General features: G+C 39.2%; 1 pseudogene; it reads right to left on the bottom strand.

Annotated features, from left to right (window-relative positions):
• Positions 1-3508: 3508 nt before the first annotated feature.
• On the bottom strand, positions 3509-9703 carry LOC103741055 (annotated as a pseudogene).
• Positions 9704-14555: the final 4852 nt, after the last annotated feature.

Raw genomic sequence — 14555 nt, 5'->3', positions numbered from 1 at the left:
CCAAAGATCTTTACAATGAAAATTTTAAATCATTAAAGAAAGAGATTGAAGAAGACACCAGGAAATGGAAGGACCTCCCATATTCATGGATTAGAAGAATTAATATTGTGAAAATGACCATCCTACCAAAAGCAATATATGGATTCAATGCAATCCCAATAAAAATTCCCATGACATACTTCACAGAATTAGAAAAATCCATCCTTAAATTCATATGGAGACACAAAAGACCCTGGCTAGCCAAAGTAACCCTGAGCACAAAGAGCAACACTGGGGGGACTACTATACCAGATCTTAAAGTATACTACAGAGCTATAGTCATTAAAGCAGCATGGTAATGGTGCAAAAACAGACACATAGATCAATGGAACATCACTGAAGATTCAAACCTGAGTACATGCAATTTCAGTCACTTGATATTTGACAAAGATGCCAAGAACACACAATGGAGGAAAGACAGCATCTTCAACAAATGGTGCTGGCAAAACTGGATCTCCATCCGTAAGCGAATGAAACTAGATCCTTATGAAACTAAACCCCTATCTTTCACCCTGCACAAAAGTCAATTCCAAATGGATCAAAGACCTCAATGTAAAGCCTGAAACTGAAACTTGTAGAAGAAAACATTGGGAAAAACCTACAAGATGTAAGTCTAGGATAGGATTTTCTAAATCGGACATCAATTGCTCAGGAAACAAGGTCAACAATCAATAAATGGGAGCTCATTAAACTAAAAAGCTTCTGTACAGCAAAAGTAACACTCAAAAAAGTGAAGAGAAAACCCACAGAATGGGAGAAAATCTTCACCAGTGACATGTCTGACAGAAGTTTAACATCCAGAATATATGAAGAACTCAAAAAACAAAGAATCAAGAAACCAAATGACCCAATGAAAAGATGGACTAAAGATCTAAACAGAGAGTTCTCAAAGGAAGAAATACAGATGGCTAAGAAACATCTCAAAAATTGTTCAACATCTTTAGTAATTAGGGAAATGCAATTTAAAACCACCCTAAGGTATCACCCTACCCCAACCAGACTGGCTAGGATCAAGAGAACAAATGATATCAAATGCAGGCAAGGATGTGGAGAAAGGGGAATGCTCATTCACTGCTGGTGGGATTGCAAACTTGTGCAGCCTCTATGGAAGACAGTGTGGAGAACTGTTAAAAAACTAAAATGAACCTACCATATGACCTGGCTATACTGCTCCTTGGCATATACACAAAGGACGCATCCTATTATAGAGACACTTGTACAACCTGTTAGGGTTCCAAACAGCAGCAGTTTCCCTCCTCCCCAATAGGTACCTCACCTTGACCTTTGGAGTCAAGGGAAACAAACTCTGTTGAGAAGCAGCCTGCCTCTCCTCTGATCTCCAAAGATAAGATAAGCAGATTCTACCTGTTAACCAGAGATTTTAGAAGCTGTTTATCATAACAAGCTTTTCTCTTATCTTAAGAGAGGAAAAAGTAAACACTTCCAGACCCTAATCCCACCTGGCAGACTGAATGGAGCCAGGCTTTTCCTGCTTCCCCCTCCCTGATTTCTCCCCCAAACATTCCCCCCTTCTACACCCTAAAGCCCCCATATATAAAGTCCCAGCTCACAACCCGTGGGTGGATATCTTTCCCTGACATCTTTCCCTTCCCCGAGGGAAAGGTGCCCCGTGCAAAATAAATCTGTATCCCACTGAGAATTCCATCGGTGCCTCGGTGCCTTCCTCCATCCGTGCTGCTCGCTCCTGCCCACTCTCTACCTATCACAACCATGTTTGTTGTTGCTCTTTCACAATAGCTAAGAGATGGAAGCAACCTAGGTGTCCCTCAATTGATGAGTGGATAATGAAAATGTGGTTCATATATACGATGGAGTTTTACTCAGCAGTAAAGAAAGATGAAATCATGAAATTTGCAGGTAAATGGATGGAACTAGAAACTGTTATACTAAGTGAAGTAACACAATCTCAGAAAAAAAATCGACATATGTTCTCCCTCATATGTGGCTCCAGCACCAAATCCTTTTAAATTCCAGGTCCTTTTAATAAGATGATACTATATAGCAATTCCTTCTGCATGAAATAAGTACCATCATCACTACTTCTGCTAAGCCTGATCACTAAACATCATCACAATTGAGCTTGTTGACGGTTGTGCTCATTTATTAAAGGAGAGATAAGCAGGTCATTGGACCCTTGCTAGAGTATCCAGCCACTCTTCCCAGCCAACAGTATATAATTTGACCCTAATCACACATGGCCTCCTGGATTTGGGGAGGGCTAATGTATATAAACTGGGGAAGGCTAGGAAGAGAAGGCATGACCCATGCTGGGTAAAGGCTATCCAGTGTGCATACCCTCAGGTCATACATGCACGTCAGGAACCCCTCAGTTATCTCAAAGCCTTTGAGAGGGAACTGACACTGATTCTAACTACTCCAACAGCTATCAAAATACCTGAAAGAAAATTCTGAATCTGTTACTCTAGAGTCCAGCCTTGGAAGACAAAAGAAAAATGAGGAAGAACCCAATAGAGGGACGCTTTTGGAGCCCTTGTCAAGAAATTCCAATGAATTCTCATAGGAACATTTGAAAATTGCCCTGTTCTGACTTTTTTCTCATTCCCTGTCTAGAACTTGTAATGCTAATTACTCTTGCCTTTACTTCTCCTATTTATGATTCAAGGCCCTTCTTTTCCCCTTAGAGATAAGAGTTACACAGTTTGAGTGTCTGTTAGGTAGACCCATTAAAGGGGTACTTCATTTGCTTCACCCCGCGTCCCTGTTCGGCATGGAAGAAACCAGAGCAGTCGGCATCCCTATTCCCTATTGGCAAATTGGGTAATCCCTTCAGAGGATGGTGCGATAAGAATAGGAGGTAGGAATTGGCTAGGCATTTAGGGTAAAAAGACCCCAAAGAAAAGTAGCCAGTTTCTTGGCTAAAATTCAAAATGCCCTTGGGACTGTTAGCAGCATGCTCTGTTCCAAAGGCCCAAAAATGTCAAAAGTATTTTAATCCTTAAAAGATTTTAGGGTTACCTCTTCAGAAGGGGGAATGTTAGAGTAGCGAAAAGCCACATAATAATAATAAATAAATCAAAGAAGAAGAAAGAGTACATGAAGTTATCAGAAAAGAGTGATGGGGAGATATGGGAGGAGTTGGAGGGGAGGAGGTGGGCATGGATTTGATCAAAACACCTTATACGCATGTATCAAATTCTTAATAAATTATTTATTTAAAAAAGCCTGTCCTTTCTCCAATGTATATTTTTGACAGTTTTGTCAAAAATTAGGTGGCTGTAACTGTGTGGGTTTGTTTCTGGGTACTTTATTTCATTGGTTCACATACCTGTTTTTGTGTCAGTTGCATGCTGGTTTTGTTACTCTGACTCTGTGGTATAATTTGAGATTGTATAGTATGATGCATTCAGTATTTCTCTTTCTGCTAAGCATTGTGCTAGTTATCCACAAACAGAATTAATTCATTTTATTTATTTCTCATATAAAAGCTCTATGTAGTAGGCACAGCTAGAGTCTGGGTTCTCTACACAGAGACACCCGTGTGGGATTTCACAAGATGGCCAATGAATTCCTCATAGGGAGACTTGGTGAAGACTGTCTCTTTCCAGAGGTCAGGAGTCTGGTAACTGTAGGCCTTAGAGATGGCATCAAAGGTGGCCTTGGCAAAGTCGACTAGGGTGGCAGTGCAGCCCCTTTCTGGTGTGTAGCAGTCATCAATACCAGCCACCAGCAGCAGCTTCTTAGGCACAGGAGCCAGAGAGGATCCCAAGGCCTCTGGGGGAAGGGATGAGGCACACCAGCACTGAGCCACTGCTGCTTTTTACCTTGCATAGGATGGTGTGGGGTTTGCCAATCTTATTTCCCCAGTAGCCTCTCAGCACAGGGACAATGGAAAGCTTGGCCAAGATGATGGCCCCTCGAATTGCACTCAACACCCAGACCAACATGACTGTTGTAGACCCTACTGGTTACAAAACCTTGAACCTGGTGCGGAGAGCCCGAGTTTGCTTCTGCACTGGCAGGATCTTTAAAACCTCATCCCTTTCCAGGGATGCTCCCAGGAAAAAGTCAATAATCTCAGATTCTTTAATGGGGAGGGAGAACAGGTAGATCTCCACAGACTTGATCTTCATATCGTTGACCTGGCGGCCCAGCTTGATGACTGGAATCCAATCCTTGTCTTCAGCTTTGTCTAGACCTTGGCCTTGGCCACCACCTTGGAGACTGCCACCAAATCCTCATGGACGCTGCCATAGCCTCCCAAACCTGGGCCCTTTAGCTGTACTGATGTCATTAGCTGTTTGGTGTTTCCCAACGAGAAAGAAACTAGGATTATTTTTTTGTTTCATAGAAAATGTCATTTGATTTTTGATAGAGATTGCATGAATCTGTAGATTTTTTTTTTTTTTTTTTTTTTTTTTGAGACAGAGTCTCCCTCTAGCCCCAGCTGGCCTGGAGCTTGCTATGTAGACCGGGCTGGCCTCGAACTCACAGAGATCTGCCCGCCTCTGCTTCCCAAGTGCTGGATTAAAGGCATCAACACCTGGCTGAATCTGTAGATTGCTTTTTGCAATATAGCCAATTTCTTAATATCAATTATGCCTATCCAGGAACATGGGGGGTATCTTTTCATCTTCTAGAAACTTCTTCAATTTTCAAGGTGTTTTAAAGGTGTCATTGTCAAGGTCTTTCATCTTGGTTAGGCTTGTTCCTAGGTATTTTATTTTTTGAAACTGTTATAAATGGGACCCTCCCATATCTTTTTTCAGTGAGTTAATTTTTAGCATATAGAAAACCCACTGATTTTTTAAATGTTGATTTTGTATTATGATAATTTGCTGAAATAGTTTATCAGTTCTGAGAGCTTTCTGGTAGAGTCTTGAGGGTATTTTAGGTATAGGCTTATGCCATGTGCAAATAGGATAATCTGATTTCTTCTGTTTGTATCACTTTCTTTTTCCTGTCTTCTTATTCTAGCTAAGAGTTGAGCACTGTATCAAGAGTGGGGAAATGTATCAAGGTTTAAGGGGAAATGCCTTAATTTTTCTCTGTGTAGTATAATATTGGCTATAAGTTTGCAGAATATAGCCTTTATTATGTTGAGTTTTTTTTTTTTTTTCTATTCTTAGTTTCTTCAGGGCTTTCATTAAGAAGCAATGTTGAATTTCATTGAAGGCCTTTCCAACTTCAACTGAGATGATCATGTGATTTCTGTCCTTAAGCTTATTTGAAAAAATAAAGAATTATACTTATTTGTTTGTGTTGAGTGAACTTTCCTTCCCTGGAATTGAACTAAGTTTATCATGGTGTTTGATCGTCTCAATGTGTTTTGAGAGTTTTTACATCTATGTTCACTGGGGAGATGATCTAGCTTCCCCCCTTTATTGTGTCCTTGTTTGGTATGTTATTAGGGTAATGCCAGATTTGTAGAATAACTTTTGCTGTATTCTTTCCTTGTATGTCTTATTTGAAAATTTCAGGATCATTACTTTTAGCTCTTCTTTAAACATTGCTAGACTCTGAAAGAGACTCTGTCATGGCTTCTTTGTTGAGAGGATTTTTTAGTAGTACTTTATCTCACTGTTACAGATCTGTTAACGCTGCTTATATCTTCTTGATTTTATTTTGGTAGGTTATATATTTCAAGGAACTTATCCATTTCCTCTAGATTTTCCACTGGTTTGATAACACAAATGACAGAATGTATGAATTCCAGTGGTGGGGGTATGAGAGGCTGCCAGTGGGGAAGGGGGTATAAAGATGATTAAGATTGATCGAGATGGTTTATATGAAATATACAAAAATTCAAAATTAAAAAATTTAAAAAGTATTCCCTAGTGATCCTCTGTGTTTTCTTAGAATCTGTAGAAACTTTCGTTATTTTCATCTCTAATTTTATTAATTTTTGTCTACTCTCCCTTTCAGTTAGATTGACTAAGATCTTTATAATCTTTTTTTTTTCTTCAAAGAATGAGTTCTTTGATTATCCACCTGCTGTTATTTTAGTCTCCGTTTGATTAATTTCTGTCCTGGTGTTTGTTTGTTTGTTTGTTTGTTTATTTATTTGCCATTCACTGCTTTGGGATTTGGATTTCTCTTGTTTTTCTAGGACCTTGAAGTATGTTGCTAAGTTATTTATTTGGACTTATTCGTAGCTATTAAGCTTTCCTCTTAGAGTGTTATAGTCGTATCCTGAAAATTCTGATGAGCTGAGCTTTCATTTTCATTCCTCAACTTCCTCCCTGATTTCCTCAAAGACACACTAATCATTCAAGAACGTATTTTTCAGTCTCCATGTACTCATGCAGCTTCCATAGTTTTTCTTGTTATTAATTTCTAGTTTTATTGTACTATGACCTAACAAGATAAAAGATTGTTTACATTCTTTTGTACTTGGTAAGACTTACTTTGTGTCTTAGAATGTGGTTTGCTTTAGAAAGTTTCAGTGATTTATCTATCTAGACATGAGAATGGGGTGTTGAAATCACACACTATTATTTATTTATAGTAATTTAATTGTTGACAGTTTCATACACATGTATAATACATTCTGGTCACACTCATCCCTTCACCTTCTCCTAGTCTCCTCCCATCTCCACTAAATGCCCCTCCTCCCTCCAAGTCCCCATACAACATTTATGTCTTTTTGTTTTGTTTTTGTCTTTGCTTTATGACCCATTGGTTTTAATCAGGGCCACTCCAGTACGCATGCGTGCAGGAGCTATTCACTGGAGCATGAATAGCTCACCAGTGGCTACATCACTAACAACAATGGCTTCCTTTCTGGGCAGCAGCCCTCCACTGAGGTTAGCTTCCTTGGGTGGGGCAGTGCTCCCTGAGCCTTTCCCCCATTTATGGCTGAATTCTTATGGACTCAGTCTTATGCTGGCCCTGCACAGGCAACTGAAGCTTCTGTGAGTTCACCAGTGCCACAGCCATGTCAGGCCCGCAGGACAGTATTTTACAGCCCTCTTCCCCATTATCTGGCTCTTACACTTTTTCTGCCCTCTCTTCTGTGATAATCTCTGAGCCTTAGAACACCTATTATTTTTATATTGGGACTGATATGACATTTTATGTCAATTTGTAAAATATTTGGTGCATATATTTAAAATATTACATCTTCTTAAATAATTATTTCCTTTATCAATATGCAGTAATCTTTCTCTTTGAACTAGTTTTGGTTTGAAACTTTATCAGATATCAGAATAGCTATACCGGCTTATTCTTTTTCATTTTCATTTTCTTCTTTGGTTTTCATTTGCTTAACAGATTGTTTTACAGCTGCTAACTACAATGGTCATGTTGGTCTGGGTGTTGAGTGCTCCCAAGAGGTAGCCACTGCAATTTGAGGGGCCATAATCTTGGCCAAATTTTCCATTGTCCCTGTGCTGAGAGGCTACTGGGGAAACAAGACTGGCAAAGCCCACACCACTTTATGCAAGGCAACAGGCCACTGTGGCTCCGTGCTGGTGTACCTCATCCCTTCCCCCAGAGGTACTGGCATGCCTCTGCTCCTGTGCCTAAGAAGCTGCTACTGATGGCTGGTATTAATGACTGCTACACACCAGCTGGGGCCTGCACTGCTGCCCTGGGCAACTTTATTTATATGTGTATGAGTGTTTTGCTTGCATATATATAAGTGCACACATGCATGTAATGTCCACTGAAGTCAGAAGAGTTTGGAACTGGAGTTAGTCTCCATGTGGGTGCTGGGAACCAAACCCGGGTATTCTGCAAGAGCAGCCAGTTCTCTTAACTGCTGAACCATCTCTCCAGATCAGTCTTTTGGGAAGAGACACTATTAATGAAATAATGAGAGACCAATATACTGTGTAAACTAACTCTACTAAAAAACTTTAGTAGTTGTGCTAACATGAGAACTAGAAGAGAGGAAGACACAAAGCATGTGCAAGACTAAGTGCTTGAAGATGTAATGTAAAAATTCTCTCTCTTGCTGGGCATGGTGATGCATGCCTTTAAACCCAGCATTTGGGAGGCAGAGGCAGGTGGATCTCTGTGAGTTCAAGGCCAGCCTGGTCCACATAGTGAGTTCCAGGACAGCTGGACACCCTGTCTCAAAAAGACCCCCAGGAAGACACAAAGCATGTGCAAGACTAAGTGCTTGAAGATGTAATGTAAAAATTCTCTCTCTTGCTGGGCATGGTGATGCATGCCTTTAAACCCAGCATTTGGGAGGCAGAGGCAGGTGGATCTCTGTGAGTTCAAGGCCAGCCTGGTCCACATAGTGAGTTCCAGGACAGCTGGACACCCTGTCTCAAAAAGACCCCCCCCTTTCCCTTTCCCTTTTCCTTTCTCTTTCCCTTTCCCTTTCCCTTTCCTAATGCCATTTATTGAAGATACTATCCTTTCCTCGTTTGTATTCTTGGTATCTTTGGTGGAGATTTGTTGAAGTATGTGTGTGACTTTTATTTGTGTCCTCTCTATTCTGTTCTGTTGGCCTCTGTGTTTTTGACTGGTACCGTATTGCTTGGATTAGTATAATTTTACAGTATAACTTGAAATAAGGAAGTATGATGTGTCCAATTTTGTTCTTACTCAGATGAGATTAGGCACATTCAAGATTGCATGGCCTTGGATTTTATCTTCTTATTCAAATTGGTTTTGTAATTTTGAGTCATTTGTGGTACCATATGAATTTTATGATCTTTCCCCACTTTTGTTAAAAATATCACTGGATTTTAAAACATTTCATCAATATATATTAACTTTGAAATTTTCTTTCTTGATTGTTGGTGAAAGTGAACTATCAAAGTCTTCTACTATCATTTTGGTGGGGGAGGGCTCATCTATCCCTGTGGTTTCAGCAGTGATCATTTTGTGAATCTGGGTATGCTAATGTTTGATGAATATGTATTTGCGATCATTATATCTTGATGTATTGTTCCTTTCACTAGTGTAGTGATTGTTTTGTCTCTTCTGGCTGATTTTGGATTGAAGTCTGCTTTTTCAGATGTGAATATAGTTATTTTTGCTTGATTCCAGAGTCCATTTATTTGGAATATGATTTTCCATTTATTTTCTTTAACCCTGTGTATGTATTTCACAGTGAGACACGTTTCTTGCAGACAGAAACAGTTGGGTCTTGCTTTTGAATCCAAGCAGCTAGTCTATGGCTTTTCATTAGACAATATGATTTGCATTTTGGATTATAGTGGAAAGCTCTGAACTAAGGAATGCACTATAGCCACTTTTTGTTTTTCTAAAGTTTGATTCTATCTTAACTCTCATGTGCTTCTCTACTCTTCTGATGAGACTTCTTATTTTCTGAGCTCTCATAGTCATGTGTATCTTCCTCTTCTGTGCGCAAGATTTCTTTAAGTATCTTCTAAAATGCTAACTTAGTGGTCATAATAGAAATTTCTTTATTTTTCCTTTGATTCTAAAGGAAAATTTTGCTGAATATAGTAATCTAGGTTGTCACTTATTTTCTTTCTGGGCTTGACCACATCATTCCAAGATTTCTGGGCACTAGAGTCCATTGGGAAATTTGCTGCTTTTCTGATGGGTTCCTTGATAAGTGACGTGGAGCTTCTTCCTGCCAATTCAATGCCCTTTCTTTATTTTGCATACTTGGTGTTTTCATCATGATCTCATGTGGAGATGTTCTTTTCCAGTCATGTCTTTTTGGGGTTCTAGATGTCTTCTGAATCTGGATGTTCATATCTGTCCCCGAGGTTGGGAATTCCCTTCTGTGATTTGACTGGATTGGTTTTCTATGCTTTTAGTCTAGCTCTTGGCACCTTCTTCTATAGCAACCGTCCACAGTCGTGGTCCTTTAATTGTGTCCTGGAAGTCTTGTATTTCTGGCCACAGCTTCTTATTTTTATTACTGTTTAAGTATTCTCACTCCTTTTCTTTGTTTTACAGCCTGAACTTCTCTCTCAGCCTATTGGTGTGGCTTCCCAAGTTTTAAATATTGCTCATTGAGCTTTTAAGATTTTTTTTTTTCTCAAAGCGTGCTTCTTCTTTATTGAAGAGAACTTCTCTTTCATATTCTGTACTTTTTCTTTTCTTTTTTCATTTGTTTTTCTGTATTTTATTGTTATTCATTAAAATATTTTTCAAGATTTTTTTTTGAATTCTTAAAAAATTTTTAATTGAATTTTTCAAAATTTCATACAATGTATTTTGATCATATTCAGACCATTTCTCCTATCTGCAACCCACTTACTACGCCCCCCACTTGATTTCATGTCCTTTGCTATTATTACTATTTTTAAGGTCTATTGAGTTTAATTTGTGTCCCCAAATGCCCTTCAGTGTGGGTTCATTCCCTGGAGCCTGGTCAACCTACCCAACATCAGGACCTTAAATAAAACTGACTTTCCCTCTCCCAGAAACTATCTGTTGCCAATAAAGAGATTTTGAACAAAATCAAAAGAGTACTAAAAGAAAAAAAAAACATAGAAAAAGAATTTTAAAAGACCATGAGTCCACAATAGTGACCAACGAGACAAACTGTAGTGGTGCAGTAGTGACACTTTATCTTGAGGGTAAATCAACAGTTGTCTAATTGGACTTATGGCCCATTCAACGGGAGGGAAATCATGCATGGTACTGTAAACACAGCCAACTGTACATGGCCGAAGACCCTAGAGAAGAATCTAGTTCTTTCGCTTCTCTAGACCAATGTAACTTCTTACTGTATTCTAAATATGTATCCTTATGTTTACAGACAAGTATAGGTCTCACCACTTATTAAAGAAGTTTCTTTTTGCAACAGATGGAGACTATTACAAAGTTCTACAACTGATCAAAGAGAGAATATGTGACTGTGGTGCTCAGCCCTAAGTGATACATCTATAATGCAACTTGTATACCTAGTGGTCAGGGAACATTGAGGAAGAGGGGACAGAAAGAATGAAAGAGCCAGAGGGACAAGATGCCTGCTGCTTGTTAATACATTCTAGACACGATAAGGAAGCTGGACCAATGAGATCTCTACTGTATGGCAATCTAATGAGTTCTATATAATGACAAAACCAGTTGATGCCAAGTTGGAGGGGAGGAATGTCAGGGGGGTCCCATCTCAAGAAGAGCTTCAGGCAGTCAACGAATGATGAGGGAAGAAGAATTTGTTTTTTTTAGGACTAGCTCACTGAGAGGTAGCTAATTCCAAATGCGCATCCCTAATGACAGGTACACATGAGCACCACTAAATGGCCACAGTAAATTATATATATATATATATATATAGATGTATGCTTGTATATATGGCAATAATCAAAGAAGAACACAAGAAATTTAGAGGGAGTGGGGAACATGGGATAAGTTGGTAGGGTACCAGGAGGGATGGAAATAATGAAAACAGTATTCATGTTTGAAATCTTAAAAAAAAATTAAAAATGGAAAAAAGTACCATGAATCACCAAACCATTTAGCAAAGTACAAAACAAAACAAAAACAAAACAAAATTACAATATTGTCTCCAGTAGGTTTCTGATGCAACAAGAGTGTGTATTTACTATCTCTGCCAACGTATACTTCTTTCTGTGTCTTCCAAGGCTATGTGTCTCTTGAAGGGAGCAAAAATGGGAGATTTCCTCCCTCCCTCCCTCCTTCCCTCCCTCCCTCTCTCTCTCCCTCCCCCTCTCTCCCTGTCTCTTTCTCTCTCCTTTCCTTCCTTCCGTCCTTCCTTCCTTCCTTCCTTCCTTCCTTCCTTCCTTCCTTCCTTCCTTCCTTCCTTCCATTGTTCAACAGTCAGCCAGTTGGAGTGGTTTGAGTCTGCAGTTTCCTTTCTCACTGGTAAAAGGTTGTGTGGAACCAAGGTTTCAACATTTATAGTGTATCTGTGGCTGATCTCAGGTGCTCACGTGAAACGCACAGTGGAGAGGAGGTAACAAATATACTTGGTAGAGGAGGGTGTGCAGCATCTCTTATGCTTTCTACCTCCATGAATATGGCTTTCTGAGATCCAGTCCCTGCATATAATCACAAGTACCTGCTCATCTTCCCCCTCCTCTTTAATTAGAGTCCCAAGCCACCAGCCTTTTTTTTTTAAATGTGAAAATTAAACACTTTACATTAAGATTTAAAATTTTTTTAAATTTTTTATTATTTTTATTTTATGTGTATGCGTGTATTGCCTGCCTGTAGGTAAGCGCACCTGTGTTGTGCAATGCCTGCAGTGGCCAGAAGAGGCTGTTGGATCCCCTGGGACTGGAGTTACAGACAGTTGTTAGCTGCTATGTAGGTGCTGGGATTCGAACTTGGGTCTTTGGCAAGAACAACCAGTATTCTTAACCGTTGAGCCATCTCTCCAGCCCCTACATTAAGATTTTTTAAAAAGACAAAATGTCGTCTGCTGTTGGTGTTTCTGCTCAATGCCCAAGCTACCATTCTTGAAGGGAAGCAAGATTCACTTTATACCATTCTTTGACATGAATCCAACTCCATATACTTTTTAAAGTATATGGCAAATTAATTCTTTGTTTTATTATTTATTTGCTTATTTTGTGTGTATGCATTCGTGCAGACATGTGTGTGCTGTGGCACGTGGTCAGAGGACAGCCCGAGGGAGTTGGTTATTGTCCTCCACCATGTGGGCTCCAGGGATTGAACTCAGGTTGTCAGATTTGGTGGCATGTTCTTTTACACACTAAGCCATCTTAGGAGCCCCACTGCAGATAGTTTTTGTTAAACTTGTTTCAATGGCATTGTACCAGTAAGCTTGGGACAACTTCATCAAGTTGACAGTCCACTAGAATACCACACCTTAAAGTTGAGAAATTCAGAGAATCCCTTGAGCACCAATATCCTAAGAACTTCCCACATCAGCTAAGTTTTGATTGCCTTCCTGTTTTATACCTGTTCCTGTATCGATTTTTCCCATTTACCATTTCTCCCTTCCATTTCCACTGCTTTTTCCCTGTGCCTCACCACTGGGCTGCAGTCGGTTCAGGGCTGCATGCTCCTAATTGGACCTCCACTACATCAGTGGAATTTTAATGGAGAATGCGTTGAATGTGTACATCACTTTATATAGCATGCATATTTGAACAATATCAATTATTTCAATCCATAAACACCAGGTATATTTCTATTCATTTTTTCTTCTTCAACTATCTTCATTAATATCTTATTTTCTAGTGTTCATGTTCACATTTAAATTTATTCATAAATATAATGTTCTTTAAGACACTATTGTAAGGCTGGGAGTGGTGGCCCATGCCTTTAATCCCAGCACTCGGGAGGCAGAGGTAGGAGGATCTTGTGAGTTCGAGGCTAGCCTGGTCTACATAGTGAGTTCCAGGACAGCTGGGGCTAAAAAAAAAAAAAAAAAAAAGAAAAAGACACTATTGTAAAGAGGACTTTTATTCTTGAAGTTTCTTTCTTGAAACTTCTTGAAATCTGACTTTTTTTTCTTTTTTCTTACCATGTTGTCTAAATCTTTATCTGCTTTATTGATGATATCAAAGAACTAATTTCATTTTGATGACTTTTCCTTTTTTCTAATCTCTAGTTCACTTATTCTACTGTAACATATATTATTTATTTATGCTTGTTTCACTGTAGGCTGTTTATCAATTTGTGATCTTCCTCCTTTTAATGGTAATTATTTATTAATAAATTTATTTTAATATTAATTAATTTTAGCTTTATGCTAAAATTTTGTAATTTCTGGTTTGGCTTTTATTCTTTTTTCTTATTTTAGAAATATATTTATTTATTTTTAATTTATTTTTATTGAATTTTTGTGTATTTCATACAGAACATCCCAAACAATCTTCATCATCTTTATAGCTCTGTCCCCACCAGTACCTTCCCATAGCTCCCCGCATTGGAACCCATATACTCTGTCATCTGTGTCAAGATCCACTGTGTCAAGTCAGTGTCCCCAGACATTCCCCAGTGCAAGTCCATCCACTGAGGTCTAGTCAGTTTATCTAGAGTCCCTTGTTTTAGGAAGATCAGCTCTTCCTCACTTAGCAGTAATTGGTTGCCAATATTTCTTCAGCTAAGATTGGGGTCTGCTGTTCATTTTTCCAGTTCTATGCTGGGTTTTTTTCTGCATGAATTTGCATGGGACTTGTGTATTTGACACCATTGCCATAGAATCATATGAGCAGGATCCCAGGAGCTTGTAGGACTCTCTATATGGTCCTGCACACCCTCCCCGGCTCTTACAATCTTTTTGCCCCCTCTTCTACAATTGTCCCTGAGCCCTGGGTGGGTGAAGTTTAATATAGGAGTCCTGTCCAAGGACCAACAGTCTGCAGACTCTTGATTCCTATGTTTTGACAATTTGTGATCTTTTGTGTTCCTGGCCCTTCACTGCATGAGGAGCTTCATTAATGAGAATTGAGAGATTCATTAGTGTCCTTTTCTACCCCTGTTCTATGTCTTGTGATCCTTAGGTGTAGAGGCTGCATTGCAGATTTGTCACTTAGGCCTGGGCAATTCGTAGACAATGTCTGTGTGTGACCAGTTGTGGTACTTGGTAATAGTCTCCGACTGGTGCAAAATAAGCTTCTTTGATGAGTGGTGACTGGAATATTTGTCTGTAAATATAA

This window comes from Nannospalax galili, unplaced genomic scaffold, assembly GCF_000622305.1.
Source record: "Nannospalax galili isolate Female #2095 unplaced genomic scaffold, S.galili_v1.0 scaffold1181, whole genome shotgun sequence".
Taxonomy (NCBI): Eukaryota; Metazoa; Chordata; class Mammalia; order Rodentia; family Spalacidae; genus Nannospalax; species Nannospalax galili.
The sequence above is the reverse complement of the archived record's forward strand: the minus strand, read 5'-3'. Positions and strand labels throughout refer to the sequence as shown.